Below are 15,241 nucleotides of genomic sequence, written 5' to 3'. Positions count from 1 at the left end.
CATTGAGATAACGCGCTGCTTGTAATTATATCCGTATCAGCATCAACTTTTAATGCGGCAAAATTAGTCGGCCGATGCGCCAGGAATGCGAGTACAATTTAACGCGCAGAGCTTGTTACGGGATTATTACCGAGTCGCACAAATGAATTAAATATGCGAATATTATAAACGTCAAGAAACATGTCGCGGTTAATAAAGTGAATAACAAGGACTTTGTATTAAGGTAAAAGTATGGACTTATAAGTTTATACGTTATTACTGAAATCTTTTTATAATTATGTTAAGTAAAATATTTTTTTTTTAATGCTTCTAATGCATTACGCGTTACCTCGGAATTTTGTATCGCGGTCATTACTGGTCGTGACGTATATACGCTTATTTTTATATATTAACATCTATAAAAGAAAAAAAAAATTTTTTTTCTAATCGGCGACAAATTATTTGTCTTACATCAGTATTTCTGACGGAAATAGATAAATGAACTTCGGCACGTGTTATTAATTACAGATTATAAAAAAGAATGCAGATAAGATAAGAGATACATTTTGTTGGAAAATTCAGTCCTCTTTTCTTGATTTTTCCTACTATTATAAATATTAATTTTATTCTATTATTGTATTCGAGATTCTTTTTTTCCTTTTTCTCCAAGATTCAATTTTGTTCATTTATTTGTTCAATTAATTTAATTTTCTTACGCTAAATAGCCTTATCGTTTGTCAAAAGACTAGAAACAAAAAAAAACGATCGGCGTGTTAGCGCGATAACAACTTGCAATGGTCTACGACTAGACGTCTTTATGATTAATTATTATCTTATCATTTCTGTCATCCGACTTCTTTCGATCGATCTTAATATTGATAATAAGTGCAGCGTATTAGATATCTCGCGTACAGATCTTTAAATCTATAAAATTATTAAGATACGTGGTCTTACGCATAACATTTAACAATGCGAGGAAATGTGGACACTGGCGTGAAAAAATTTTCATGACAAATTGCAGTAAGACGAGATGAAATGTACCTATTTATAAAATGTATTATTTATCGCGAGTGTTAATTTACGCGACGAAGCTCGCGAGCGCGACGACATTATCTTACGATCGCGAATCAGCATGATACTTTTTAATGATCGGCGAAATGACGTGTCGTTAATAAATTCTTTTGCATTCCTCTTGAGGTTCGCGCGTAGTAACCGGCAAGCCGGCGCTAATGCGTCCGAAACGAGATAATAAATTTTTGTGCGGCGAGTATAAAAATCGCGCCGTACATAACGTACCTGTGTGAAAACACCTGCCGCGAAATAAAAGGCGATCTTCTATAAACGCCGTAAAATCTAGATAGGCGCTGATTCGAACGAGCGGTACACAGGGTAAACGTGTCGTGAAGTATTTATCATTCCCCAGTAGATTACGTTTATTTATGATTTCCCCTAAGTTCCGTATGCTTAAGAGAAGATCATTTAAACATATGCGGCGATAAACCGCGTCCCTCCCTCGGCTAAACCGTTTTTATATTCGTCATCAAGCGCGACGGAGTTTCGTGGTCTGTCGCGAGGAGAAAAAGAGAGCTCTCCAAGAATAGTTCGGTGAGAAAAAAAAAAAAAATCAGTTTTGAAAGAATCGCCCGGTGCAAAAAGCGGGCAAGGTGAATTCATATTCCCCCAGGGTCCAGTGTTATAAAATTCTGTTACGAGGTCCGCTCGATAAATTCCGATCGGCCTACCGGAATCTTGAATTCGGATCCCACCGGCCACCGGGTGCGGGTGCCCCCCGCGGATGCGCGGGGCATTATACCCCGTGAGCATACCTCTCGTCTGTCATTAATTCTCGGAAAAACCGGACCGAGTCTTCCCCACCCTTCCACGTCCACCGGGCACGTATATGAGCTTCTACGAGTGGTAGCTAATGTATGGAAATGCATTCCGAACCTGGCCGGTGTCACCGGGGTCAGCACGCCGAGAACCCCGGTCAGCGTCCCTTTTTCGCCGGACCAGTAAATCCGTTTCGCTGCTCCACGAGAGATCATCTCCGACCCGTTTTGACGCGTCTGCCTACGACCCGATCTTTATTTTCCACCGCTACTTCGTTCCTCTTTCCATCCCTGCTGTATCTCATTCCATCAGCGCGGTCTCCTTCCGAGGATACCTGGCCGAATCCATTCAGATGCTTGGGGGACTCGCTTTCTTTCTTTTATGCTACCAACCGTCATTTTATAACTGCACGCTTGCCGCGGTCGTCGGTCGACGTTATTCACCGATTATGTCATTTCACGTTTACAACGACGTCGCGGATCAAATTCACGAAAATACTAAACCCGGATATCCCTCCCTCACGAAAAGAAAAATGTAACTTAAAAAGAAAATATCCCCGCGCGACTCAAATGTGTTTGTAAAAATATTTTAATTAACTATATATTTTATTAATTAATTTATTATCATGGTTTTTTTTAAGTTTAATATTTATTGTACGCATTATTGTGTTTCACGATGCAACGTTAATTTCGACGTTCCCTGCAATTTATCTACGTTTCATTTCTAAAATATTGCCGTCTTCGTGAGTCATTTGTTATTTTATAAACCTATGCTTGGATTTATACATGAAAATTTCTTTAGTTCGTCGGAACAAAAACGAGAAACCATTATGCCCCGTCGATTCCTTCGCTATAATCTTACTCACCATAGAGTCAAATCCCAAGGTACGAGGGTGACAATCTTCACCTGGCCGGTTCCTGTCAAAAAGAAGGTGACGCTTCTTGTTTACACACCTGGATGCCGTGTGTGAATGGTCCATCATAATGGCTAGTTTACACGTGCGTGCACGCGTTATGGCGCGGCGGGCTTTTATGTTATATTTCCTTGAGAAAAATAGTGCGCGATTCTAAGACACGAAAAATAACAGCGATCGGTTTTCGGGCGTAGACCGTCGATCACAATAACGTCGGAAAGAGCAGGGCGGCATTTCGTTTTATAATTAACAAATATATTCCCGTCTTTTCTTTCTGTGCCGCATGGCAATTTGAAGGAGCGACCCGATACGACTTTCATACAGTTATTCTATGTACTTAGCAAACGCACGTGCCTGCAATGCATTAAAGAGAAAGTTTGTATGCAACATTCGCGTAATTATTTTGAATCTTCCTGCGAGATTAGAAAATCGCTTCGCTTCTGCGTGGTGAACGGACGTATTGAAGTCAAATGTTAATGCGTCTCAGATGCGAAAATCAGGCCATTAAGCGACCACATCGCTAATCGATTTCGAGTCGCTATTGCGTGACGCATAAACATAATTAATCGCGCTTTGTTCCGTACATTGTAACGTAAGAAACATTAAAAAAAAATCCATTTAATACAATTTAAATATTTAACTATCGAGAAAATGTTAGAGACCTTTTCAAATATTGTTTTTTTTATTTTAATATGTAATATATATATTTTTTTTACTTGTCTTATCTATTTGAACACAAAGGGCGTCACAAGTCATATCTAATTTACCTACCTGATTACTCATTTAAACAAAAAGTTTTCTGTCGCCTATCTCAATCGTATCATATTTCGATGCCGGAAGAAATTCCTAACATTCCCGAACGACAGCAGGACGACAATGTTGCACCGGCAGAAAGCCCTTTCAAGTTTCCCCTCCCCCTTCTCCCCTTTCCCTCCGCGACGTTATATCCGATCGATCCGTCGATCGCCAGGATTGCTACGTTTGATCCTGGGTAGTGCGCTGTACGCTCCGGGGAATTGGTTTCAATCTGAAACGAGCCGCGGACACATGGCCTAATCACTACGGGGGATATTAGCTAATCTCGACCAATTAGACATAATGGCTGGATTAAGACGGGTCGCACGCATGCTAAAATTGAATATTATATAATGCTCGGACGGAGTCATGCCACGTTTCCCACGTACGTATATATCGCGGCGAGCACGGCCCGAGTCATTAGCCGTCGACTTCTACCTACGGCCGCGGTCGTGGCCGCCTGCGTGTGGGACTCGGGGGAAAACGAGACTAACGATCTTCTACGGGGAGCGATTTTCTGCGCCGCAAAACGCCACGCGGAAAGCCTTTGTCGCCCAGACACGCGCAAATATCCCGCAAACCTGTTGCCGTTAATAGAAAGTGACGCACGCCAGCGACAGTGTAGCGATCCGAGAAATGCACAAACTGCTACGGCCGTTAAATGAATTAGTTGTTTATCGTTAAATATAAATTGTCGAACCAATACGTATGTCCGGTGCGCACGGAGGTCTTTTCTTTTTAGTATCAGTCGTATTATAATTATTTACTTCTTCAAAAATTTTTATTGGAGATCAAGCAAGTTAAATAACTTTGATAAAACGTGCGACAATTACTTTCGAAAGAACCACGCGCCACTCCGGGTTTATGTCGCGTCAAATTATCGAAATACATATTCACAAATTTGTTCTTGCTAAACCTCCTTGAAGATACATTGTGAAAGATCGTTAACAGGTCAACCGTAAAGTAGAGAAAAAGAAAAAAAAATGGAAAAATGAGATAATCGCTGGCAAAGGTAGTAGTAGTCGCGTGTAATAGGAGAAACATGTGGAACGTTAATGCCTACAGAACGTTAATTACAGTTATAAAGATGACCACTGCACAAGAGTTCAGCGTAAACAATTACCACGGGCAGCGTCGAACACGGTGAAATACAATTCGTAATAATAGGTTGTATCTCCCGCCGCGAGAGTTACAGATAATAGCTCCTAATAATTGATCACATTGACATCAAGAAGACGTTTCTTTGTCGCGTTTCTGTCGAGTTTGTGATGTGTATCTTCCCCGCGCTGTTATTGACTTCCAGAATCGTTACTAATTATTGGAAATTATTGCCGCAACTGAGTTTGGAGAATGTAGGTAATCTGTATTTCGTGTCAATTATAATGTTTTATCTTTGTTCCGAGAGAAGTTTTATTAGATGTAGTATCGCTACAACCGTTGCTACATCGTTGAGTTTAAAGAAAGGTAAAAATAAGAAATTTCCACGTACCACCTCGTATCGCTAATGTTCCAATCGGCGGACGGATTTTTTTTTTCTTTTTTTTTTGAGTCGATATAATTATCTTTAAATATCGCGTTTCGTTATTTTAAAAACCGCTTGTCAGAATTACCTTTAAATTTAAATTATTAAGTGTCGATATTATTAAATATTTTTCGATTTCACAAATTTTGTTAGAGTTTAAAAAACGACAGAAAAAGAAATTCTTTATAAATAGGGAAGTGATATAATTTTACAAAATTACAACTCGCAAAAATATGACGTGTAATAATTAAATTACCGTGTGAAAATTGTTCCGAAGATCGCAACGCTAACAAAGAGGCCTGCTCGGCAAACACGTGTATTGTCTGTTTCCGGGGACCCGAGATCCAAGGGACTTAAGGTTCCTTAGGTCTATCGTTGGCGCGATTATCATGCCAGTGCAGCAAGACACGGTTCTACCTAAATAGCAGATAAAAAAAATTTCGTGTAAACCGCGCGTATATTTGTGTTTGCCACGGCACGTTTGTGCATCCATCGGGAACTCACTTTGATGAAGGCGCGACGAACAAGCTCGGAACACCATCGATTGTTTGCATTATTCCTTCGATAACGATAATCTCTGAAATGCCTACGTCTCACGAAAGGACCAGAGCCGGCGTGCCCCATTCGTTTTGCGCGGAAAAATTTCAATCGCGATCCAGCGCGCAAAGCGACTGTTTAAATAAGTAGCGTGTCTCGAGAAGAACGGCGAAATAGATAAGAAGAACGAAGGAGAGAAGCCGTACCTCGCGTGTAGCGGCCCGTGTTTGTATATGAAACTCGTTCTTCATACTAGTAAAAAAAAAAAAAAAAAAAATCGGATGAAGAGGATGTTGCAGAAAGTAATTGAAAACTTAAATGATGGCTCGGATATAGCGCATGAATTAAAGTTACTACCTAAGTTCTCAACTACGACTAAACAAAGTAAGATATCGGTGCGTTAATCTCGACAAATAATCTTGACTTTGAGAAATTACCATAAAATATTGCCGCGTCTTAGAGACCGTTGTTAGAATTTTCCTTTACTTTATTGTTGGGTTACGATTCAGTTTCGCCAAGTGTTCTACTTCGTATGCAAATTTCGTTGCGCAAAAACAAACTGTTCTTATTAGACTTTACTTCTCATCGATACCGCGAAGATAATTGGATATACCAAAGTCTAGCCAAGTAAAGAAATTGAGTATTCATTTTTTTTTCTTTCTTTTTTTTTTTTCTTCTTCTAATGATTGCACCTGTCATGTTTTCGCAATTGTACACTTTACGATACCAAGTATGTCGCAGCTATTTCGAGAACTTGAAAAATCTTCAAGATATCAAGATTCCTATATGAAATTATTAATAAGTTTAAATGTCAAGCTACGCTAAGGATTTCTAATATTTTTCAACAAATCCGAAAGTAAAAGTTTCGCAAGGCGAACTTTCCGAATTATAATAATCTCACTGGGATTCAATTACCGCTTCGATTTCAGACGCCCGGTCGAAAAATCGCGAGTGGGTTTTCCAAGTTTAGATAATCCCAGCTTCCACGCTTAGAAGCTTTCACTCGCGCGCTCGTGGTGTCGACGAGAAACGTGCGAACAAGAAAACGGAAAAACAAAAGGGGGAGATCGGCAATTCGCCCATCGGGGCAGAGTCGCCGACCTAATCCACCGGAGAAAAGATCTCGGAGGAGCACGCTTTGGTCGCCGGGTGGTTTGTCGGCGGTCGAACGACAAGCGTTCCCCAAACACAGAGGGACAAGGCCAACCCTCGGGGGTGGCAGGCAACAAGTGACCACAGAACAGACATACACGAACAACAGCCGTGAGCGCTTTTACTCCCCTTTGTGTCTCTCTCCCTTGCCTTTCTCTTTCTCTTTTCTACTTTCGTGGCTGTCGACCAGCCGGTCGTTCAGCAACAATCGATATATCGACCGCGGAAACCCGATGTTATGTCGAGCACACGTGAGAGTAAGAACGTACGTATGTCGGCGCGGAGAGAGAAGGGAACCCAAGCGGATAGAACGGATCCGTTGCCTTACGTGGGTTGCGGTAGGCCACGGACGTCCGTTCATCCGTCTTTCGTGCCCTTCGAAGGTTTGCCATCGATAGCGAGCTCTTCCTATACGGGAGTGAGCGAACTATGACTGCGCATCGAAGGTGAAATATCGTGCTACGCGTAGTACGGAATGCGCCGAGCTTTCAGCCTATCCTTAGCGCGCTTCCTTCATTTCGAAGATGCATATCATCATCTCGGTGGAATTTTCACACACGATTTTAATACACGACGTGAATAAGAATTTTATTATAGTATTGCAAAAACATATTCAAAAATTTTAAATTTAATTATTTTATTTTAATTAAATTATAATTTAAATTTTTTTAATATCATACATTCAATATTAATATGTTTTAAAAAGATTTAATTCGATTTTAATTCTATCAATTTTCATCGGTTTAATTTCATGAAAAAAAAAAAGAAAAAAAGAACAACGCAAGAAATTCACGGTTAAAATCCTTTTATATTTTGTCGAATGAGAGAACGGTAAATTTCGGATAGCGTCCAAACAAAGGCATAAGCCAAGACAGAACGAGCCGTTTGCGATTGTTAGGAGAAAGGAAGGAAGAAAGCGAAACGGAGGAAGCCGATGACGACAGTCGGATGGTGAAAGGGTCGAAAACCGGAAGTTCGTTAGCCGCGCGAACGACGAAGACGCCGGTGGCCACTGGCTAAAGGAAAACACCGCCCCCGCAATAGTATTTCTTTCAGGTTTTACACGGCGGCGTCTCGACGTGGCAATGTTTTAGCGTATTGATCCGTTGGGGGTTTAGTCGAGTCGGTAGTAAGAGAACCACCGCGGTTAAAGCACAAGGGTAGGAAACGAAGAGAGGGGGGGTTGCTGGTCGCCGCAGCGATGGTGGAGGAACGGTCAGCCGGAGCTGCGGGGAGGGCAGGGGAGTAAAAACTGGACGGCGGCACTTACTCGCTCATAATCACCCCCCGAGCCACTCCAACCACCCTCAACACCACCCCGGTGTTAGTGCTTCGCTGCACTCCCGTCGACACACGTAACGGGTTTCGCATTTATGTTGATCTGTGTGTGTATATATGTATATGCACACGCGTTCGCGCGGGGCTAAAGACACCGACAGGACCGGATACCCGATCTCCGTCGTACGTGCGACGATTAGGAGCCGTATGCGAGCATTAGCCCCGAATAGTTAACAGTTTGAGTTTGAATTTATGTCGGTCGAGCCTAAAATATAAAGTTGGAATTGATATTTTTGTACGAGAGAGAGAGAGAGGACGCGAAAGGTACGGCGATTTAAAAGTATCGCGTGAGATTGCATGTCTGAATAATGATATTAAATTTATTACAATTATATATATATATATATAATAATAATATATTAAAAAAAGAAGTTTGACACGAATGCAATATATTATATTGATAGCATTAGACATATTCGACGGCACGTACGTGCTTCTGATTCTTTGATGGCTACATGAAAAATGATTGCATCAACATTTCTAATAACTAGAAAATGAAATTGAATGCTATTATAAGCGGAAGTTATGCCCTTATCTAAAATATATTATCTCTTTCTCGTTTTCCACAAATAGTCTTTCAATTTTTCGCTTATAAATATTCATACCTTAATTTCTTTCGTTAGATTGAACGAACGGAATTTCAAGATTTTAGATAGATTCTTCCATTTTATCGTCGAATGTTTCTAATATGTCCATGCCTATTTAAGTATGTAAATTTCTTTTGCATTTTTTATAAAAATAAAAATGGGACACTTAAAATAAAAAAAAAATGTTTCTAGGCGAGGAGGAAGAGAGAAACAACACGGTTTTTACCTTAATAGCCTAATAGCTTTCCTTCTTTTTATAGTAAAATTTAATGCAAGTGACCCTTCATAATAACTGGGATATAGCAGTGATACGGGGAATCATAATTAACCCTTGGAAGCAACCCAGCCATTATCATCCCCTTTCTCGATAACATTACTTACTTGATAAGGCTTTGTAAGAAGCTTGAAGTTACCTATTCCACTAAAGCTAAAAACCTTGCTAATTCATATAAACAATCGCTAAAGCTTCTCCACCGATCCGCTTACTTTTTGAAGCTCCGCAACGCTCCCGCTTCAATTTTGGCCCAAGTGTTCTCACACGCGATCTCGAATCTCGCGCTTTGATCTCGTCCCGGAATTGCAATCGGCATTGCAAGCTACGCTTGAATTTCTAGCTTAGCGATTCGTAAAATGGCGAGCGGTTACCTCGGGGCGAAGAGCAAACACTGGGCTGAGCGTCGTTTCGCGTCGACGTGCATATCTATTACTTAAAGAAAGGTAGCAATTCTCGGAAGAAGTTACGAGTTCGCGGCTCCGTCGACATCGACGTGCACGGCGACGCGAATCGATAGAGGCCGCGCGTCCGACACTCGAGCAGAATGCGGGGCCCCACGGCCGAGGGAAAGAAAGGGGAAAAAGATCGGCAGGGAGAGAGAGAAAGAAGGAGAGCCACCCTCTTTACGTATGCACACCCTTAAATAATTGCGGCTCGTTCGCGCAAATTATCCCGGGGTTTCCGCGTCGACCAAAGTAAAATATAATAACACGGCTGGGGCACGGTCGCACCGCGCGCGCACACGCGTGCGTGCCGTGCGTGCGTGCGTGCACGTAATGCGAGTGTCTTTCTCGCCTCGTCTGGACGATTTGCACTCGCGCCCGCTTCGTGCGCTTACACGTAAGTACGCCTAGATGTCTTGGACACTAACGTGGAACACAAAGTGCGAACGTGCATTCAAGTCCCCGAGCTATCGTAAAATTCCCGGGGGGTAGTAACGAGCCCTCACGTCGCGATAACTCGCGCTCTCATGCGTGAATTCACCGGGAAAGATTAGACGGTAGAGAGACTGACATAGGAAGCTTGAGCCTATTCACGGTTGTACCTCTAACATCAATCGCATGTTATACCGTCTACATAATCGGAACAAATTCTTTTTTTTTTTTTTTTATTGTTTTCTGTTCAGCGACATAATATTTTATTACTATATAAAGCACGAGACTTAAAATAACTTCTATTTAATTTTATTGCGAAGCGTTAAACATTTTCAACATTTTGGATGTTTTTTTTTTTCATCATCAGCTTGTATTTCATCTAATTCTTTGATATGGCGTCGCGTGCAGGCAGCCTGTTTCACGAAATCGTGTCGTGTTGAATTGTTTTTACCTCTTGGATCATTTCCCGGTGCCCTATCTTTGTCGGATCTGAGTTTTGTAAAACGTAACATTGAATTTGTCACGACCATTGCGCCCTTGTTCGAAGCTGCCTAAGAGGGCATTACTCGAGCACAATTGTTCACATTTTATAATATACTTATACAGAAAAAAGAAACCGTTTATCTTGCCACCGTGACAAATATATTACATTTATGAGAAAGTGTTAAATTTTTATTTTTATGAATAATCTTTTATCTGTTTCAGAACGAGTTTCCAGTTCTATGCTGGCGAACTTATTCGGTGAGTTAACTTTCTATGGTACTTTTTATGTAAAAAGAGACGCTGGCGCGACTTTCCTTGTAACGGAGCCTTAACGCCTTTGATCGGGATTCTCCGGATGACCGTTTGTCTTATCATTTTGTTATATGTTTTTTTGTTACATCGTTTATTTTACATTTTAACGTTTCGCCTTTCACGCAGTCGCCTAACGTTTCGTCCGGCTAATTAAATTTATAAGTTTTTACGCAATTTCCAACAAGCGACGTCGTTTGTGTCTACCGATATCAGGCTATATATAGAACCCATTTTTACAAACTTAGCATAAAATAAAATTGGACAAAATACCGCCATAAAACTGTATAATCCTTGCATAAATCAAACCTTGAAATATTTTTAATCCTGCATTCGAGCATACGAATGGATGAATTTGCCCCAAAGGAATTTTTGCTATTCCGAAATTTTTTTTTTAATTCTTTTCTTTTCTTTTTTTTTTTATATTTTATTTTAAGTATCGCCGTTCGTAAAAATGCAATGAGCATTCGGAACTTTCGAAATTTCTTCGCCACTCACGCTGGCGTCGTCGATGTTCTCGCGTCTCTTTGACTATTTCCCCAAGTTTCCTCTCGATCGCGAAAAGTCAACGGAGGGAGCGAGCCGATCCCCCTGGTTTGCACGGTGTAAACTCGGACGTATAACACACCCGAGGTGGTCGTTGGGACGCGCGCGATTACTTATTCCGCGCCGGCGAATTAACGACGAATCACCGATGGGAAAACCGGTTGCCGGTCGAACGAACGGCACGCAGCCTAACGACTTCTCTCCTCGGCTTCAACGGGCATTCCAACGGCACGAGTTCGCCCCGCGACGCGAATTAATGGAAACACGCCGCGGCATGCCGCGCGCGCGTATGCGCTGATAAAGCGAAACGCGCATCCTCTTACCTGCCTCTCTATCCCGCCGTCGTCATGACGTGTTCCGTCGCGTTTTGTATTAAGCGATTTGCGATAAAATTCTTTCTTAGAAAGAAAAAAAAATAAAAAAATGTCTCTCCCACGCTAAAACAGCAAGTACGTGAAATCACGGACGAAAGATATATAAATCGTAGTATCAGGATTCGTGAAATTGCAATTCCACGATTGGAATTTAAGTAACGTGATTACTATAACGGATTCATTTAATTTTCATAGATATATAGATGAAATAAAGTATTCGTAGAATTATGAAAGGGTCAGACGATTTTAAATGGCATCGATTGAGAAGCGTAAAAAAAGATTTTTTTTTTCTTTTTTTGAAAATTTAGTGTTCTTTCGCTTTGAGTGTGCTAGGGTAAATATTAAATTCGAGTTTTATAGATATTTTCATTAACGTAATAACGTCGCATGTATCAGTTAATTCGCTGTATTTCATCGACAGTAAATTTCCGGTCGAATTAACTGTTATAGCTCTGCGTCGAAAGGGAACTCGCGTTTCCGCGTGTTATTTATGCATCTCGCGGGTCAATGTGCACGGCGCGCGGATCGAACTCGCTCGGAAAAACTCCGGTGCAACATTCGGAAGTGGACTCGTTCCGGCGATACAAAATTGTTAAGGTACATTAATAGAATGCTCCGTCAGGAGCGATTATTACGCGCTGATGGAACGGACGAACGTGTCCCTCCTTGCGCAGCCCCCCCGCCGTTCATCGCGATGTGTTTCAGTGCGTTTGAAATTAAGCGATTCCGCATTCACGCATGAGCGCGATCGCCGTGCATCGAGTTCGATCGCGGTTATTACATGAGGCAAGACGAAACGCGAGGGAGCACGATGTAATCGATCGTAACTGTCTTTTTTTTTTCTTTTTCTTCCCCCTCGCGGCTAAATATTCCTTCCTGAATCGGACAACCTTTCAGCATCCATAAATACTCGAGGCAAGAGCTTTGTACACTCATTAATGAAATAAACTGACGCCTTCCCGTGTAATGCATACGCACATTAACCCGTTATACCAATAACTTCATATTAGAATAACCGATTCCCCGGCATCAAGGTAACAGGAAACAAATCGCATGCATATTCAAGCGCGGGACACTGTGAACCTCGCGGTAATTGAAAATCCCCTACGTGCCAATTAGCCGATAAAGAATAATTTGTATCGGACAGAGCCGAGACAAGATTGCAAATGCACTGGGAAGTAGGTGCAAAAGTTTTATCACGCGAATAATCATAAATAGCAGTCCCACGCGGACGAATATCTGCTTTAGAGGCCATCGCGTTTGCTTGATCGCGGGTTTAAGGATTTCCGCGCGATTTCGGGTAAAAATCGAGCCACGCCGTCCTAAAGTGATGAGGGTTAATTGGATTTAGCTTATCAGATTCGAGCCGGGGACTTATTTACAGCCGATATTTCGCGAGTGGGCCGCTCGCGTATGTTCGTGACAATGTAGCAAATTAGGTTGCTCCGTCTTGCCTTTTATAACCCGACGACTCCGACGGGCATTCCAACGGCACGAGCTCGCCATGCAACGCGAATTAATGGAAACAAGCCGCGGCATGCCGGTACGCGTTCTGACAAACCGGAACGTTTTGCCGATCCGCGTCTCCGTCCCCCCTTTCCGCACCGCGGCCCCGGCGATTCCGGCGCGTTTGGATTAACCGATTTCGTGTTCTCGCGCGCGGAAAAGTGTAAAGGGATAGAGACGTGGCACCTAATGTCGCATTAACATTTGTAACGCGTCCTGTTCGCCACGAATGCCGACGATGTTAAATATATCCACGGCATTTCTGAGACATTCCCCTCGCGACACTTGACATTTCTTAACTATCTCAAGACAGATCGAATAGATAATAATTAATAAGTATCGCTTAACGTTTATATTCTAAATTTTTATACTTTAATTGTCTTACTGAAGGAAGAGAGGATGTTAAAATTATTATCGGAGCTGTTTCTTAATTAAAAAAAATATTCCCGCAGTTACGCGGAATATAGGCTCCCAAGGGAACCTTGAAAAATCACGTCGCACACCCGATTCGAATGACTGAAATTAAACCCGCTCTGTGTCGTTATCGCGATGGCGGTTAATTCATTGAATTGAATGAGAATTCGTCGCCTGGTGGACGATTACAGCAGCCGTGATTGCCCCGTCGGTCGCCGGTGGTTCGTTCGGTGTAAATGCCGTTTCTCGAATCAGGTTTAAAAATTTGCTCTCACGGGCAATGGCAGTGACATCGTCGCGGTCTTGTAAAGAGTTAACTTTACCTCAAATTGCCTAACGACTTCGCCTCTCGGCTTCGATGAGCGTTCCAATGGCACGAGTTCACCCGGCGACAGAATAAATGGAAACACGACGGCACGCCGTATGCACTGATAAACCGGAACATCCGTTCAATGCACCGTTCTATTCACATGACTGCCTCAGCACATTCTACACACATCAAACGATTTAATCCCGACGCTCGAGCGAATCGACATTAAAAAACAAAGACTTGTGCTCGTCACAAATTTGTATATTCAAATTTTTTTTTTTTTTTTTTTTCTCGATTCTTTGTATATAATTTATTAATAATTCTAACATGAGCTATTATTAAGTAAGCGATACGTAAAGAGAAAATAATGTATTACTTTGCGCGTGTTGAATTATTAAACGATTTTATTCGGAAATTCTTTCTGCTATCATTTTGTAAGGGACATTACGATTTCTTAACGAATTCTATCGTCGTTTATAAAAATGCAGGCTGACCGGACAAAGTCTGTCTTCGCGACGTGGTAAAAAAAAGAAAAAAAAGAAAAAAAAAATTCCTTTGTGCGCCCCGCGCCTTACATCAACTTAATTTGCGCGCGAACACCTTTAGCGCTGTCGAAAAGCGTTTCCAGACCGTAAAACGGCACCTTGCCGAGCGTTTTTCACGACTTAAATCGGTAAGATTGTAGTTGCTAACAAAACGCCAAGTACTCCCGACGTCATCGTGGACAGGCTAACGACTTCTCCGCTTGACTTTAATGGACATTCCACGGCACGATTTTACTCGGCGATTTGAATTAATGGAAACACGCTGGCATCCCATTTGCACTGATAAAGCGGAACGTCCTCGCAGATCTTCCCTTTTCTCTCTCTCTTTCTCTCTCTTTCTCTTCCTTTTCCGCACTTTTCTCTTTCTCTGTCTCGCTCGCCCGCCACGTGCGTACCTCTCTATCATCTTCGGTCGATTCCAAGCGCGTTTCACATCGCGTCACGATGCCAACGTATTAAGCGATTACGGCGTTAGCTTTAACGCAGGCTTAAGCTCGCGCGCGCGAGCGTGCGTATTAATCGCGCGGATGGTCTCGCGCGAGCGCCCAAAGCGTATCCGCCGCGAATTCAGTTAAAGCGCGGAAATCGATGTGTGATTACAGCCGGGAAACAAACAATCATGATATAAAGTCCTGTGTAACGGTTTCGGATCGCTCGAAGTCGTCGTCACCTGAAGAGATGTCTCGAAGACATCTTGACGAAGAACGTTAAGTTGAATTGTTGCGATAAAAGTTTCTTTTTGCGATAACTTTGTTCTTTTTCTAAATGTTCGGAAAATGCTTCTTTTTTTTTTTTCACGTATCGTTTTATATAATAGCTGCATTACGCGGGAACAGATTTCACGCATTCTCCGTTCATTTAATTCATATAAATTTTTAACGTCACCTTATCAGCCGCGCGTACATTAATAAGGGGACAAAGGTACAGGAATATTAGAATTATAGCGTTACGG

The 15,241-nt window shown here is 42.0% G+C and overlaps 1 protein-coding gene across 8 annotated transcripts in view; it reads left to right on the top strand.

The window, feature by feature from the left end:
- Window positions 1–15,241, top strand: part of Zfh2 (Zn finger homeodomain 2) — a 326,804-nt gene that overhangs the window by 149,656 nt on the left and 161,907 nt on the right. For all 8 annotated transcript variants that reach the window (XM_070668235.1, XM_070668237.1, XM_070668236.1 and 5 more), the window contains one exon: window positions 10,508–10,543. The gene's annotated coding sequence lies outside the window, so the exon portion shown is untranslated. The remainder of the gene's footprint in view (window positions 1–10,507; window positions 10,544–15,241) is intronic.

The sequence above is a fragment of the Cardiocondyla obscurior genome, linkage group LG17 (genome assembly GCF_019399895.1).
Source record: "Cardiocondyla obscurior isolate alpha-2009 linkage group LG17, Cobs3.1, whole genome shotgun sequence".
In the NCBI taxonomy this organism is placed as follows: domain Eukaryota; kingdom Metazoa; phylum Arthropoda; class Insecta; order Hymenoptera; family Formicidae; genus Cardiocondyla; species Cardiocondyla obscurior.
Note: the sequence above shows the minus strand (reverse complement) of the source record. Positions and strands in the feature narration are given on the sequence as shown.